A 13,444-nucleotide genomic window follows, 5' to 3' on the forward strand; every position below is an offset into this window, starting at 1 on the left:
AGTGCCACTGTTGAACTGCATATGCATCTTTCTGATTTTGACCTTAGTATTCTTACCTCAGAGACCGCTGCCCCTAGCAAGCCATAGAATGTCTTAGCGGAAGCCCACTACGGTAAGATTATTACAGGACTTGAGAGGGAATTTGATTTGTTTGATCGGCAGAAAGCTGTTATTAGTTGCCTACAGTCTGGACATGCCAATGACTTTCTCCTTGCTATTCCTATGGATATATGGTATTGAACAACGCATGTCGCCGGATTGAGTATCAGGCTATCCTTCGCTACCGCCTCATGATCCCTTTGTATACTGATGGTGATCGATGTCCTGTGTGTTTGAAGAGTTGCCTTGACGCTTTTGGAGATCATGCAACACAATGCAAACACTTTCCGAGGCTTTAAATACATACAGTACATGACCATGTACGTGATATTTTGTATGATGCGGTCGAGCATGCTGGTATACAAGTGAAGAAAGAGGCTACTATTAATTTCCTCACTGATTATCTTAGAGAAGGTAGATCGACGCTTCGGCCTGTAAATATCTTGATATATAGCTAGTCTGATGGAAAACATGCATGTGTGGATGTCATAGGGGTATCCCCTTTTGTTGGTTTTGGTAATGGAGTTTTTGGAGCAGGGCAAACAGCTAGTAGTGCAGCTGCAGCGAAGGTGGAGAAACATAAAAGAGCGTGCATGGCTAACCAACACTGTTTCATCCCGTTTGCGTTTGATACATTTGGTTTTTTAGCTCCAGATGTGGTTGAGCTGCTTAGGAGGATGCATAAAGTGTTAGACAGCAATGTGATGATAGCTGATTCTCACGAATATGTGTTTAGGAGGATTGGTTTTGCCATTCAGAAGGGGCTAGTGGCGCAATTTGTAGTGCACTTGTCCTCTAATTCATTTGTTTTATTTATTTTTAATATCAATAAATATATATTGCAACAAAAAAAGTTTTAATAAAGTTTTAAACGGGAGATTTTCAAAATCTCGGGTTTTAAACATTTTTTTAAGTTTAAAACGCGTTTAAAACGTTTAAAACACGATATTTTGAAAAACCCGGGTTTTAAACTGGAACAAGATGCCTTCCCAATATAACGGGTTTTAAACGCGTTTTTTTTGAAAAAAAAACACCGAATTTGATAACAATAACCCATAACTGTGGAGTTCTCACCAACCCCACAACCAAACGATCTGGAAAATACCTCGATATTAGGATTTTGAGGATCAATTACTCATAACTAGGATCTTTGAACAATTACTTAAGTGAAATGGGATCACACCATGGCGCAACCATCACCCAAACCTGGGCTAGGCGCCTTTCCATCATACCCCTCCTCGGGCCATGTTCAGGGGTATCACAAGAGACCTGAACATAGCTAAATGCATATCATGCCCTTGGTTTATATAATCTTGTATTGTTTGTGGCTAGAGAACGAATTTGTGGACAGGCTTGTCCACAAATAACAACTTTTCATTGTTCCAATCAACTTTTGGGCAGAAAAGCAAATTTCGGCAGCTAAATAGTTTTTTCAGGCGGCAAATCCACCAATCTGCACTTGATGTTTTGTGGACAGGCAATCTCCACAAATTTGTTCTGCTGTGGCTATTAATACTCAGACACGAAGCTGTTGTCTTTTTTCTTGTGGTCCTGTGGAGGTCTTAGTGCGTCTCGAATGCTACGGACCAACGCCCTCAAAGACCAAGCATGTCCGCACAAACATAATAAAATACGACATATCACAAAATGCTGCGAGATCTGATAGCTGTAGCCGTGTAGTATAGGTCAAGCCGATATGACAATGCTTGACTTTTCGATAATTATCGAGAAAAAAAGACTTTGAAGAAGTCCGATATAAAAAAGACTTTGAAGTTTATTTCATTCCGAAGATAAGATTGCTCGTTTTAAATTTGGAATTATTTAACTTTGACGCCCAGCTGAAAGTTGCTTTAGGGTCGCGTCTCCTACAACGAAAGAACGAACGCATGCACCAATATAATTTCTTCTTAAAGTCTAAACGATAGACCATTTCTTGTTGAACACTTTCCTTCCATATCGTCTAAAAGCTTGCAGTGTGCATTAGTGTCTCTGTGTCGTCACGGAGTGACTAAAGTCAACTTCAGTTAAAGATGTGGTCAAATGTTCAATCTCTTGTAGTTTCAATAGAAATCTTACTTGGACCAACTAACAGACCCAAGAATTTTATAGAGGGTACGGTATTCTAAGTTGAGGCTACAAAAAGTCAAAAATTATTTGCAGTAAAACATTATAACAACGAGAACTCAAAACGACATTGTTTATTTTTCTTCTCTACATTTTTTTGTAATTATAAAATATCAATAGCGACCAAAGCTTGAAATTGCTAATTGAATAATTTCTAACATTAAAACATCCATTTTAAGTAAATAGCCACAATCTAAGCTATTTATAATGAATTCACGGTTATTAGATAAATTGATTAATCGTAATATGATTTACACGTTGTGGGTTATTGTGGGTTACGGATGAACTATCAAGGATTCAAGGTTAAGTGGTTTAATTTGTCCTTTTGTTGACATAAAAAAAAAAAAAAAATGACAGCTGGTTCTAACGAGTTTGTATTTAGGAGGATATGATTTGTTATTCATAAATAATTTGCATCACAGCTTGTTGCACGCTTGTCATAATCTGTTGTAAAACTCGTTATCATTATTAATAAAATTTCTACTTAGAAAAAAAAAAAAACTTGACAACAAATTGGTTGAGCTACCAAGAGACTTCGAAAGTTATGGACAAGAAACATTATGACAAATTTGGTCTAATGAGTTTGTTTTTAGAAGGATAGATTTGCTATTCAGAAAAGACTTGCAGCGCAGCTTGTTGCACGCTTTTCCTATTTATGTGTAAAACTCATTATCATTTCTACTTAAAAAAAAACCCACTAAATTAAGAAATATGGAGTAGACTAGACATATATACCCTCACACCTACTTGGGGCCGTCCTTATACATGTATAGGGAGGAATGAGTTCCCATTCTCCTCATAGTTTATGGAAATATTGCCATGATAGAGTTTTATCCTAGTCGTAATTTGGCTTGCAAAAAGAATACCATACTAGGGTTGAAGTGGAGTGACTGACGGAGACCTAGTTTGGGCAGTTTTTAAACTTGATTTTCATAATTACGAAGTTTTATTCTTCGTAACTTACTGATAACAACATCATGTATCTCCTGTGAAATGCTTGATTAAATACTTAAATTGTAGGTTTTCATTATGATATATCTTACACTATTTACTGAACCTTTGGGCGGCTGAGATTGGACCAGGCACAGTTTGATGCCAACAAAGTACCATCAATTACCTTAGAAGACGTCTGATGCCAACAAAGTACCATCAATTGCCTTAGAAGACGTCTGAATGCACTAACAAATTTCTGAATGTATGAGTGAGATATCAAAAATACAACTATAAAAGAATATGTATAATTAATGGGATCATATAAACTTCTCTATAGGCACAAAGTAGAGTTTCATAACACACTTGATCAATATAACAATTTTATAAACAATTTTTATAACAACCCCAATTTCTAAACAACGTAAATTATATTATTTAGATTGAAATTAATTATTTTGAAGTCTAGCAAGTTACAAATTTTGTTTTTCTATAATAGAACATTGAAATTCTTATTATTATTGATTTTATGAAGTATATTATTTAAATTTGTTATTAGAACTTTTGTGGGTATTTAATTAAGAATCATATTGGACTTGAAAACACTGTTAAAATGTACCCATTCATATAGGTCTATATAGACCTTGGGTGTTTTTAGACCCATATTAGGCCCAAAAGTTAAGTTAAACATGCTTAAAACATTGAATAAACAAAACCTACGAATTTACTCTGTGATAATCTTTTTATTCAAAACCAAAACCCTAGCCTCCATTAAAAATAAGAATATTTTTTATTAAAAAAAAGAGAAGAAGAATAAGAAAAATAATTGGAGAAAATGAAGTTTTTATATTCTTTTACTAACATTCAATTCAATATATGTGAGTAGTCTAAACCTAGCTTATTTATTTTAAAATTTTAATTGATTGATTATCATATGATTTATATTAGTTGAGTATTGATTTATTTATTGGAATTTTGTGATCAAACATTATTAATTTGATTAAAGACATACTAAGAATATTGAGCTATTAACACCAAGATTCTTCTTTTTGAAATGCAGGTTTTATGGGTATCTTTATATGTTCGATGGTAATCTAGTGAAGTTAATTATTGCCTAGCTTGAAGTGTTGATATATATAAATAAGATTTTCTTTGCGATTTCGGGCAAGTAAGAATTTAATTTTTGTAGAGTTATAAATAATTATATTTTGTTGTTAAAAGTTCTCTATGTAGTAATTTTCATATTTGAATTGTTATGCTCTATAAATTGTTGATTGGTCATTAAATTTCACATTTTGATAATTCTAGGTAAATTCCCATAATGTGTTTAGGCATATGATTCACTGTTTTTTGATGATAAATGATTTTCTTATGATTTTCGCTAAATATCTATTTTATACGATTTTTAGGAATTATTCATGACATCAGAAAATTCTATATTTTTGTGAGTAGGTTCCTAGAAGTCTCTACTGACTGCAATATTAATTTCACAATTTTTGGAGTCTGTTTCATGAGGTTGTTAACTTGTGTGCTTATAAGATTTATCGGTCAATATTGTAATTAATTAGTGCAGTGTCAGTAATTGAGATTTTCTACAAAACCTGTCAGAAATATCAGAAAAGTGCCTTATGACAAAACATATATAGGTATTTTCAATACGATCGTTTTGGTATATAGCTTGTTCTGTTTGGATATATGGTTAGAAGGTTATATTAATTTTTGCATAATAGTGTCTAGTATTGATTATGAGAATTTATTGTATGAGCTCTATAGTTGATTTTTGAGATGAATTGAATGTTTATGGTGCTATATATACACCCCTTAGCATTGATTTTACTGTTTTGGAACATACATGATATAATACTAAATTAATATTCTTGTGAGAGTTCTATTGTAATAATGAATTGGATAGTATGGATTTATGTATAGTTTATCTTGGTACAAATTACCATTGAAGTATATTGTCGAAATGAGAAATTGATGATGATAGTAGAATCTTAAATATAGATTGGATGTAGGAAGAGATTAATAAACTGTAGGGTTGTATGTGAAGAAGGCGAATATTGGACAGAAAATACTACTCATAAAACTATTTTTGCAGTCGATCTTTTGTTTCTACCTAGATGGAGACCTTCTAGTACTTGGATTTCTGTAAAATTTAATCCATAGTTTCCTGACACATTGTAGTCCGACATATTAGATTTTTAGATTTATCCAATGGTTAAGTTTCTGTCAAGGTTTCCATTAGTGGGCTTGGTCGTAGTAGAAACTATATACGCCAAAAAACTGAAGTGCGTAATCTTTTGCTTCTGATTAGATGGAGGTCAACCCATTATTGGATTGACCTCAAATTTCATTTTTATTATTATTACAATAGGAAATCTGACATGTTAGAGTTTCAGAGAAATCTAATGGTGGGTTGTCAATCAAGGCACATATTAACAAGGTTGTTAGTATAGTATTAGCTAATATCTAAAATGGATATGGTGAGGTGTTTAATTTGGGTGTTGGCATGACGACACTATATGGTCAATATTTATACTTTTGTTATATTCTTACTATTGTGGAAAGATTGGCGTATATGTTTTATTATATCGTAAATGTTAAAATATATAGAGAATTGGTTATGACTAGTTATTGAATTTTGTTGGTGGATCTTCGAAATTTAATTTAAAGTATTTGTGATAAATAATATGTGAAACTTGATTGTACTCTTTCAAAGTGTTGCTCCCGATTGGGAGTGTATTTTAATTGATGAGGCATTCAATTAATGTGTTGTTCGTGATTGAAAATGTTGATATATATAATTTATATAGTTGATGATGAGGTGAGTTGAATGACTATTGCATTTGGTATGTTTCGTAATTATTATATTGCTTGATAAGATGATTTCATGATGGAAGAGTTACATTTAATGAGAACTATTGGGTGTAAACGTGTTGTAAAAGGTCTTGTGAAAATTTAATGTGTCGCCCACATCTTTAGATCTCTCCACCGCGTATCTTTGTTGAAAAGAAAAAAAAATGTTTGACTAATAATGTCATGCGAATACCTTAGAGAGGAACTAAGATATTCGTATTGCGGGCTGGCTGTATTCTTTGAGTGTATGAGAATGTAGGTCTAGATTCCTTGAATGTACAAGAATGACATGTTATTTTTTTAATACCCAAAAGAGACTTTGTTTATGCGTATTGAAAGCCCATAGATAGCTGTGACTCATAAATTACTAGTTTACAAGATGGAAATATGTTCCTAGAGGTGATATCCCCGCTTGGGACATATGTCTTGTAATGGTACTCTATAACACCCCGTTTATTTTATTTGTTTTCCCTATTTATTAGGGTTTAAAAAAATATAATAATATTAAAAAAAAAAAGGATAAAGATAAAATAAGATAAGATAAAAATGTGGGAGAGTTAGAGGGGTTTTGTTACAACCGAACTCTCCTTTTTGTTGGTTTTTCTGGTTTTTGAAAAAAGGAAAAAAAAAAGAGAAGAACAGAGAGAGACGTACAAGAGAAAAGGAAAAGGAGTGTTTACTGGGGCAGAGTGCTTGAGTGGAGAGAGAGAGAGTTTTACTCAAAGAAGAAATGGATGTTTCTTGCTGGGGGATTTGTTGGCAACAGGAGCGTATCACGAGTATATATACAGTTGATTGACAATAATTGTTTATTCTAGTTATGTGTTTACAGACTTGAAAGTTTTATCAAGCAATTAAATTCCTTCTTCGTGGAGTCACTATTTTTGGTTATAGTTTAAATGCTCTTTAACATAAATGGACTGTCATAATATAGATTCTACAAAAGTACAAAACAGTTATAAAATTCAAGAAAAAGTGTGTCCGTATAGATCCAAGGAATTTATTACATGTGAGTATAGTTTTACTTCTGGTCTGACATGGATTCTCTCTACACTGGTATATATGGGTTTGCTTGTATTGTCGTTGGTGGTCTGTAGGGCATTGATTTTTTGGAAGCCCTTAATATATATTTGAATATTTGATTCTTATGAGTATGTAAAAGTTCGGTATAGCTATAGCTGATGTGAAAACAATTATTGAAGATAAGAATAGATTTGCTGAAATTTTAAGAAAGGTTAGCGCTGGTCTGACTTCTAGCTCAATTTTGGTTTAGTTAGAGTGTGAACTAGGTTTTTTTAGAAAACACGAAAAAGTAAGGTCTGGAAGTCTGCTTTTCAACCCAATTGACCTCGTTGCATTCCGAGGTTTGTGGATACAGTTACAGTGTTCGGAAGTTAGTATGTCAGAATTTTCTGACTGCAAAAATCCGGATCTGTCCCTATTTTCGAACCACTTTTTCACATAGTTAGGTTCCTATTCAAACTCTCGCCAAAACATGAAAGAGTGAGTTTTCTGAGTCTTCTTTCCAACCCAATTAGACTCGACGCATTCTGAGGTCTGTAGAGACAACTATGGTGTCGGGAAGTTTGGTTGACAGAAAACAGTGCGTCAGAATTCCGTTTCTGCGCACTGTGTTCGGGTCCAGTTTTCATATAGTTATAGTGAGAGTTAGTATTTTTGTAAAACATGAAAGAGTCATTTCTGAGAGTCTTCTTTTCAAAGCAAAAATCCTTGTAGCGTTTGGATACCTGTGGAATGAGTTGTGCTATTCGAAAATAGTCCGTCAGAAATCTAGTTTGCTGAAAAATTAGGATTTTTACCGTTTCAACTTAATTTTTCTTCTAGATGGGCTGAGGTTGGGACTTCGAGTTCTACATGAAAAAGTATGTCTACATACCCTAGTTTCTAATTATTTAAGTTACATGTCATTTGGATGAATGTAGGAAAAACTATAGCATTGACTATGTGGCTGGTAAGAACTACGAAGGCTTAATTCCAATCTTGAAAGATTTGGATACGTAGGTAGCTTTGAACAAAAGTGCAGCCACTACACTATACTATATCTATAATATATATATTAGTTTGTGTGATAACTATGTGATTGTGTTAGAAATTACTGTTGTTTGAGACTACATAAATATGTATGTGTGAGATAGAAATTATATATGAATATAGACTTTGGTATATGTGGATCTGTTTTGGACATTAGTGTGTGGAATTGAATTTGGGCTAATGAACTATTTGTTTACGATATTGTGTATATGAGTGTGGTTATGTAAATTGTATTTGTTTGATTATAAGTCTGTTTATATTCAATGATATTTAAGTATTTTTTTTTTCCAAATAAGCTAGGGTTAGGCAGACCCTCACCTGTATTAAAAACAAGAACTTCTTACATAGACAAGTCCACTTGCATCCTCTTTTACATGGACTTATAAATCTTTATCTAGAGGATGCCCAAATTGGACCGTACAAATGCTATTTTCCTGCACTAGAAACATGCCCATGAACAACCAACCTAGCCAAGCCCAAAGACTAAACATAAACCAAGCCTTCATGTCTACCGGCCCAACAGGATTCAGGCCCAAGATAAGAGGGTGGATCTGGGCGACCCGAACTCCACCATGTCTACCCGCCTGCAAGCTCCAGCGCCTACGGCTTTGTCATCCCCATCGCCAGGCAATGGAATTTCTAATCTAAGGATCTGTTACTAGCTCCTCTCGTCAAAAACCCACAAACAACTATCATAACAAAATTCATCAGCCAAGAAGACCGGATACAATCCCTATCGATCTACTAATCCGCCCATAGCGCATAGTTGTTGGATCTGGGTCTTGCAACCTGATCAGTCTACCTTCTCTACCCGCTTGCAACAGCACCTTTGTTGGTTTCATCCCCTACACAAAACTTTGACATTTTCGAATCGCGAAGCTGATACAATTTCACATTCCAATACCCCCTTGGTAGCCTCCAAACAGTTGTACAAGATCTAAGTTTGGAATTCAGCTCAGGATCAGATCTGCAACAATTGCTTATGCTAAGAAAGCAGCATAAAGACAAAAATCGACCTCAGCTCCTCTCTTCAAAAACCCAACCTCAACAAGAAACTATCGGCAAGAAATAAATTCTATCCCAAACGCCAGTATCTGCCCATAGAGAATAGGGTTGTTTAAAAACCAGCTCCTACCTTGAACTCCTCGTTTGTTTCCGTCCAAGCAAAGTATGAATCAAGTCCCAAACTTTACAAGTTCTCCCACTAGATCCAACCTCTACTCAACTCCAACCTCCAAGGACATCCATGATAATGGACCAATGCTTTCACACAACACGAACTCAGTATGTCTTCTACGGATCTTGAGGAATCAGACCTGACTCTCGACCCAGGACAATGACAACCAGAACCTTGACAAACAAAAAATATCCCATCCAGAATCAGTTCCAAAAAGAAAAAAAGAAAAAGAAGAGAAGAAAAGAAGAAAAGAAGAAGAAGAGTTTCGGCGACAGTGCATTAAGAGGCAACCGCCGCCGGTGGTTGATTGATAATAGGGTTTTGCCTTCAAGAAGAAAAAGCTTTTTGAAGGTTTAAAAGGTTTCATCTGTCTGATATTTAAGTACTTGATTTGCCTTGACGCGCGAAAATGACTCTCTGCATGTGTGGTATGTTTTGACATGAGTAATGCTAGTATAATTATAAGTGATAATAATGTTTTAATGTGTCGCCCACATCTTTAGAACTCTCCACGCCTCAAGATTTGGTAATGAGATATTATGACTTGTGATGTCATGTGATAGATGGGTATTCATTGAATGTGCCATGAATGACCCAATAGTTTGGACTGCCCTAGAGAGGAACTAAGGTATTCACCTTGTGAGTTGGTACGGGAATGTAGGTTTGGGTATTCCTTGAATGTGGCGGGAATGACTCAAGGCATTTATTGAATGTGCCATGAATGGCCCGTTAGTGTTATGATGGATATTCCTTGAATGTGGCAGGAATGACCCAAGGTATTCATTGAATGTGCCATGAATGACATGATATTTTGTTATGCCCACAAGAGGCTTTGTGATTATGTGTATGGAAAGCCCAGAGATGGCTGTGACTCACAAGTTACGAGTTTACAAGATGAAAGTATGTTTCCTGGAGGCGATATCCCGCTTGGGACATATGTCTTGTAGTGGTACTCGGTGTGAGTGAGGCACACGTATATGTGTGATTTGGCAAATATGTGTGTAGTGCAAATCGTGGAGTAGGAACTAAATGTTGGGCTGTGTCTTTGAATAAATGAGTCAACAAGATAATTAATAAGCAAAGTAAAAATATTGATTTTACGTGTGATGGAGTTATTGCATATGATGTATATGATTTCTTATGAGAAATGTTTACGTGGTTTGTATGAGTTGATACTCACAAGGGATGAATGTACTCCTTGGGTGGGATATTTCCCCATTCTCATAAGTAGACAAGTGGTTTTTAAGTAAAATTATATGAATTGTGTGATGTATGGATGTGAGGTGTGACTGTAAATAATATTAGTAAATGATTGTGATTTCTATGTGACTTGAAATGACTATAACTTAATATGTTATTACGAAAATATTAATGACTTGTAATAGTCTGAGATATATAGTTATGCACTTGGAAACTTTATGACGTAATAATGTCATGTGAATGACTACCCTTGATATAGGTGGTATGATAAGTAGTATTCCCCGAATATACGGGACGAACTATGTTGTATTAATTAGACTTCAATGTCTTAAATGAGGTTTGGTTATGAATGAAAATTTGACTGACTGAGATAAATCATTTTATTGTGATGTCTAACTCTATTTTGCAGGAGGGTAGGATCTATTAATCTTTTCTGTAGGGACGTAAATATCCTACCCTAAGACGACGTGTTGGCTAAAAGGTAATGTATACCAAACTCATATTTAATTAGATTATCCTATGTGCATTTAATAAATGGAATTTAAGTGGTATTTATGTTGTGAGTTATTTTGGAATGTGGGAATGATGAGTACTGTTATATAAGATTCTTAGAATTTGTATATTGGGGGTGGAATCTTACTTGGAAAGAAACTACACGACGTTTTGGAAAATGGAACTATATTGTCTTCTAATTTGAAATGGTTGGTAATGTTATATTTATTAGTTTGAAAGATTATTATATATATTTTGTTGTTAGTCTACTCATACCAGCAAATTCAATTTGTTGACCCATGTTTGCTTTGTTTTGCAACGTGGGTGTGTTCTTGGGAACATAAATGGTGGAATGCAGCGGATGAAGACGCTTGATTGGGATTTGCTCTTGGAGTCTTAATGGTATAAGTTTTATGAAGTATAAAGTTTTGATTTGAAACAGATGTAATAGAGTGGTTTAGTAAATTCTTGAATTTGTACATTAAGAGTTGTTCGTTTGGTTTTAATTTGATCTCATATTTTAATATCGTGGTTGTTAATGGGTTATTAGGGTTTTGTTTCATCCTGGATTTTCAGAAGATGGAATAGGGTGTGGATAATTCCCTATTTTTAATTTTCTGGAAATTTGGGGTGTGACATACTCGGTGTGAGAGATGCACATGGGTATCTATGATTTGGCAAATGTGTGAAGTGCAAATCGTAGAGTATGATCTAAAGGTTGGGCTGTGTCTATTAATAAATGAGTCAATGAGATAATTAATAATAAAAATAAAATATTAATTTTATGTATAACTGAGTTATTGCATATGAATATTTATGTATTATGATGTATATGATTTGTTACTGTTGAAGTATGTAAAGTATCCAACGTTTCTATAAGTGTGGATACGTAATTAGTAGTTGCTGTTTTAAGTAGCTTGACACCCAAGTAAGTCAAGTATAAATATATTAACTAATTAAGGTGTAGAGAAATAACTCTCTAACCCTATTATTCTAGCCTCCACTCTTCTCCATTCTTCTTGTTACTGGTTTCCCTATTACAAACATGTTCAAACTTTCCTAGCATCACCATTAACATGGTATCAGAGCATCAGGTTCAAATCTAAGTTTAGTGGTATGCTAGGAGAGGTATCCCCCAAAATTAGTATACGGGAAAAAAAATCAATTCTTTTTCAATTTTCAGTATTCAATTCACGTTTTAATCTTTCTCACAAAATTAGGAGAGAGATTTGAAGTTTCAAGGTTCCAGCTTTGTATTTATCAGTTTTTAGTATTGTTTCTTACTATTGTTTCGCTTCCGCAATCTCTCTGTCTCATTATTCTCTATGGTTCGAAGTAAGTGATATAGGGGGCGCACGCCCTCTAAAGTGCCTTCGTCAAGGGGCACACGCCCTCTTCAGTATTCAAGGTTCCGCAATCTCTCTGTCTCAGTATTGATAAAGGGGCGCACAATTCTCGCAATCTCTCTGTCTTAGTATTGATAAGAGTGGCACAACCTCTCTGTATCTCGCAGTCTCTGAAGTTAGTATTGGTATAAGGGTGCACGAGCTCAAGATTGCCTTTGTAAAGGCGTCTGCCTTCCTCTCTGTATCTCGTAGTCGCTGTTCAGTATTGTTATAGGCACGCACGCGCTTAATGCACGCTCAAGATTTCCTTCGTCAAGTGGTACCCCCCTAGTATATCACGAAGAATTATCTTTCCTCTATTTCTAGTACTATTTCAGAAGTTCTCCACCTTGGTATCTTGATTGGAGGCTTTTGTTTCATCTTGGTTTTCTTGACAACTTGCACGTTTCAGGAACTTTATGGAAATTGTTAGGTTTCTTGATTGAAAGTATTGGTTCGCTTTCGCAGTTGGTGTATGGTGAAAATATGGAGATATAAGCTCATTGAGTAATTTTGAGTATTGTTCATATGTCAAATTTGAGGAATATAAAGTTTGATGTCAGTCTTGTTATGGATGTTTGAGTTTCTAGCTTCCGCGTAGTTCGTATTGATGACCAAAGTATTTGTTATATGTTTCAAGTTGTTTGTTTGAAGTATTATAAGGGCACACGACCTCTATCTCGCGAGGAATTATTCTTTCTATCTTCATCTGTTTCTGGTACTGTTCCAGAAGTTCGCAGTCATAACAAAGAGCGCGACCTGCCCTCCACCCTATATAGTGAGTATTGTTTGATACATGTCTCTTAGAATTTTTTTTATGTATTGGAGTATGAAGAATTGTTTTTTGAAGTGGGCATTGGTTGATCTTTGGTCGTATAACTTCGTCTTTTCTTTGTTCTTTGAAGTAGGTATTGGTTGGTTGTATAATTTCAAGTTTTAAGTTTAGGGGGTGTTTGGATCCTATTTATTTATTGCCAAAAAGTGTTTATTAGTGAAAAAATTTTTTTTGAAAAAATAAATGTGTTTATTTTAAAAAAAAAAATAGTTTTTCATCCAAAAACACTTTTGGTCCCAAAAACTTGTTTTATGATTTAAGTTTAAACTTGTTTTTAAGTTAAAAAACTAT

Source organism: Coptis chinensis, chromosome 3, assembly GCF_015680905.1.
Source record: "Coptis chinensis isolate HL-2020 chromosome 3, ASM1568090v1, whole genome shotgun sequence".
Taxonomy (NCBI): Eukaryota; Viridiplantae; Streptophyta; class Magnoliopsida; order Ranunculales; family Ranunculaceae; genus Coptis; species Coptis chinensis.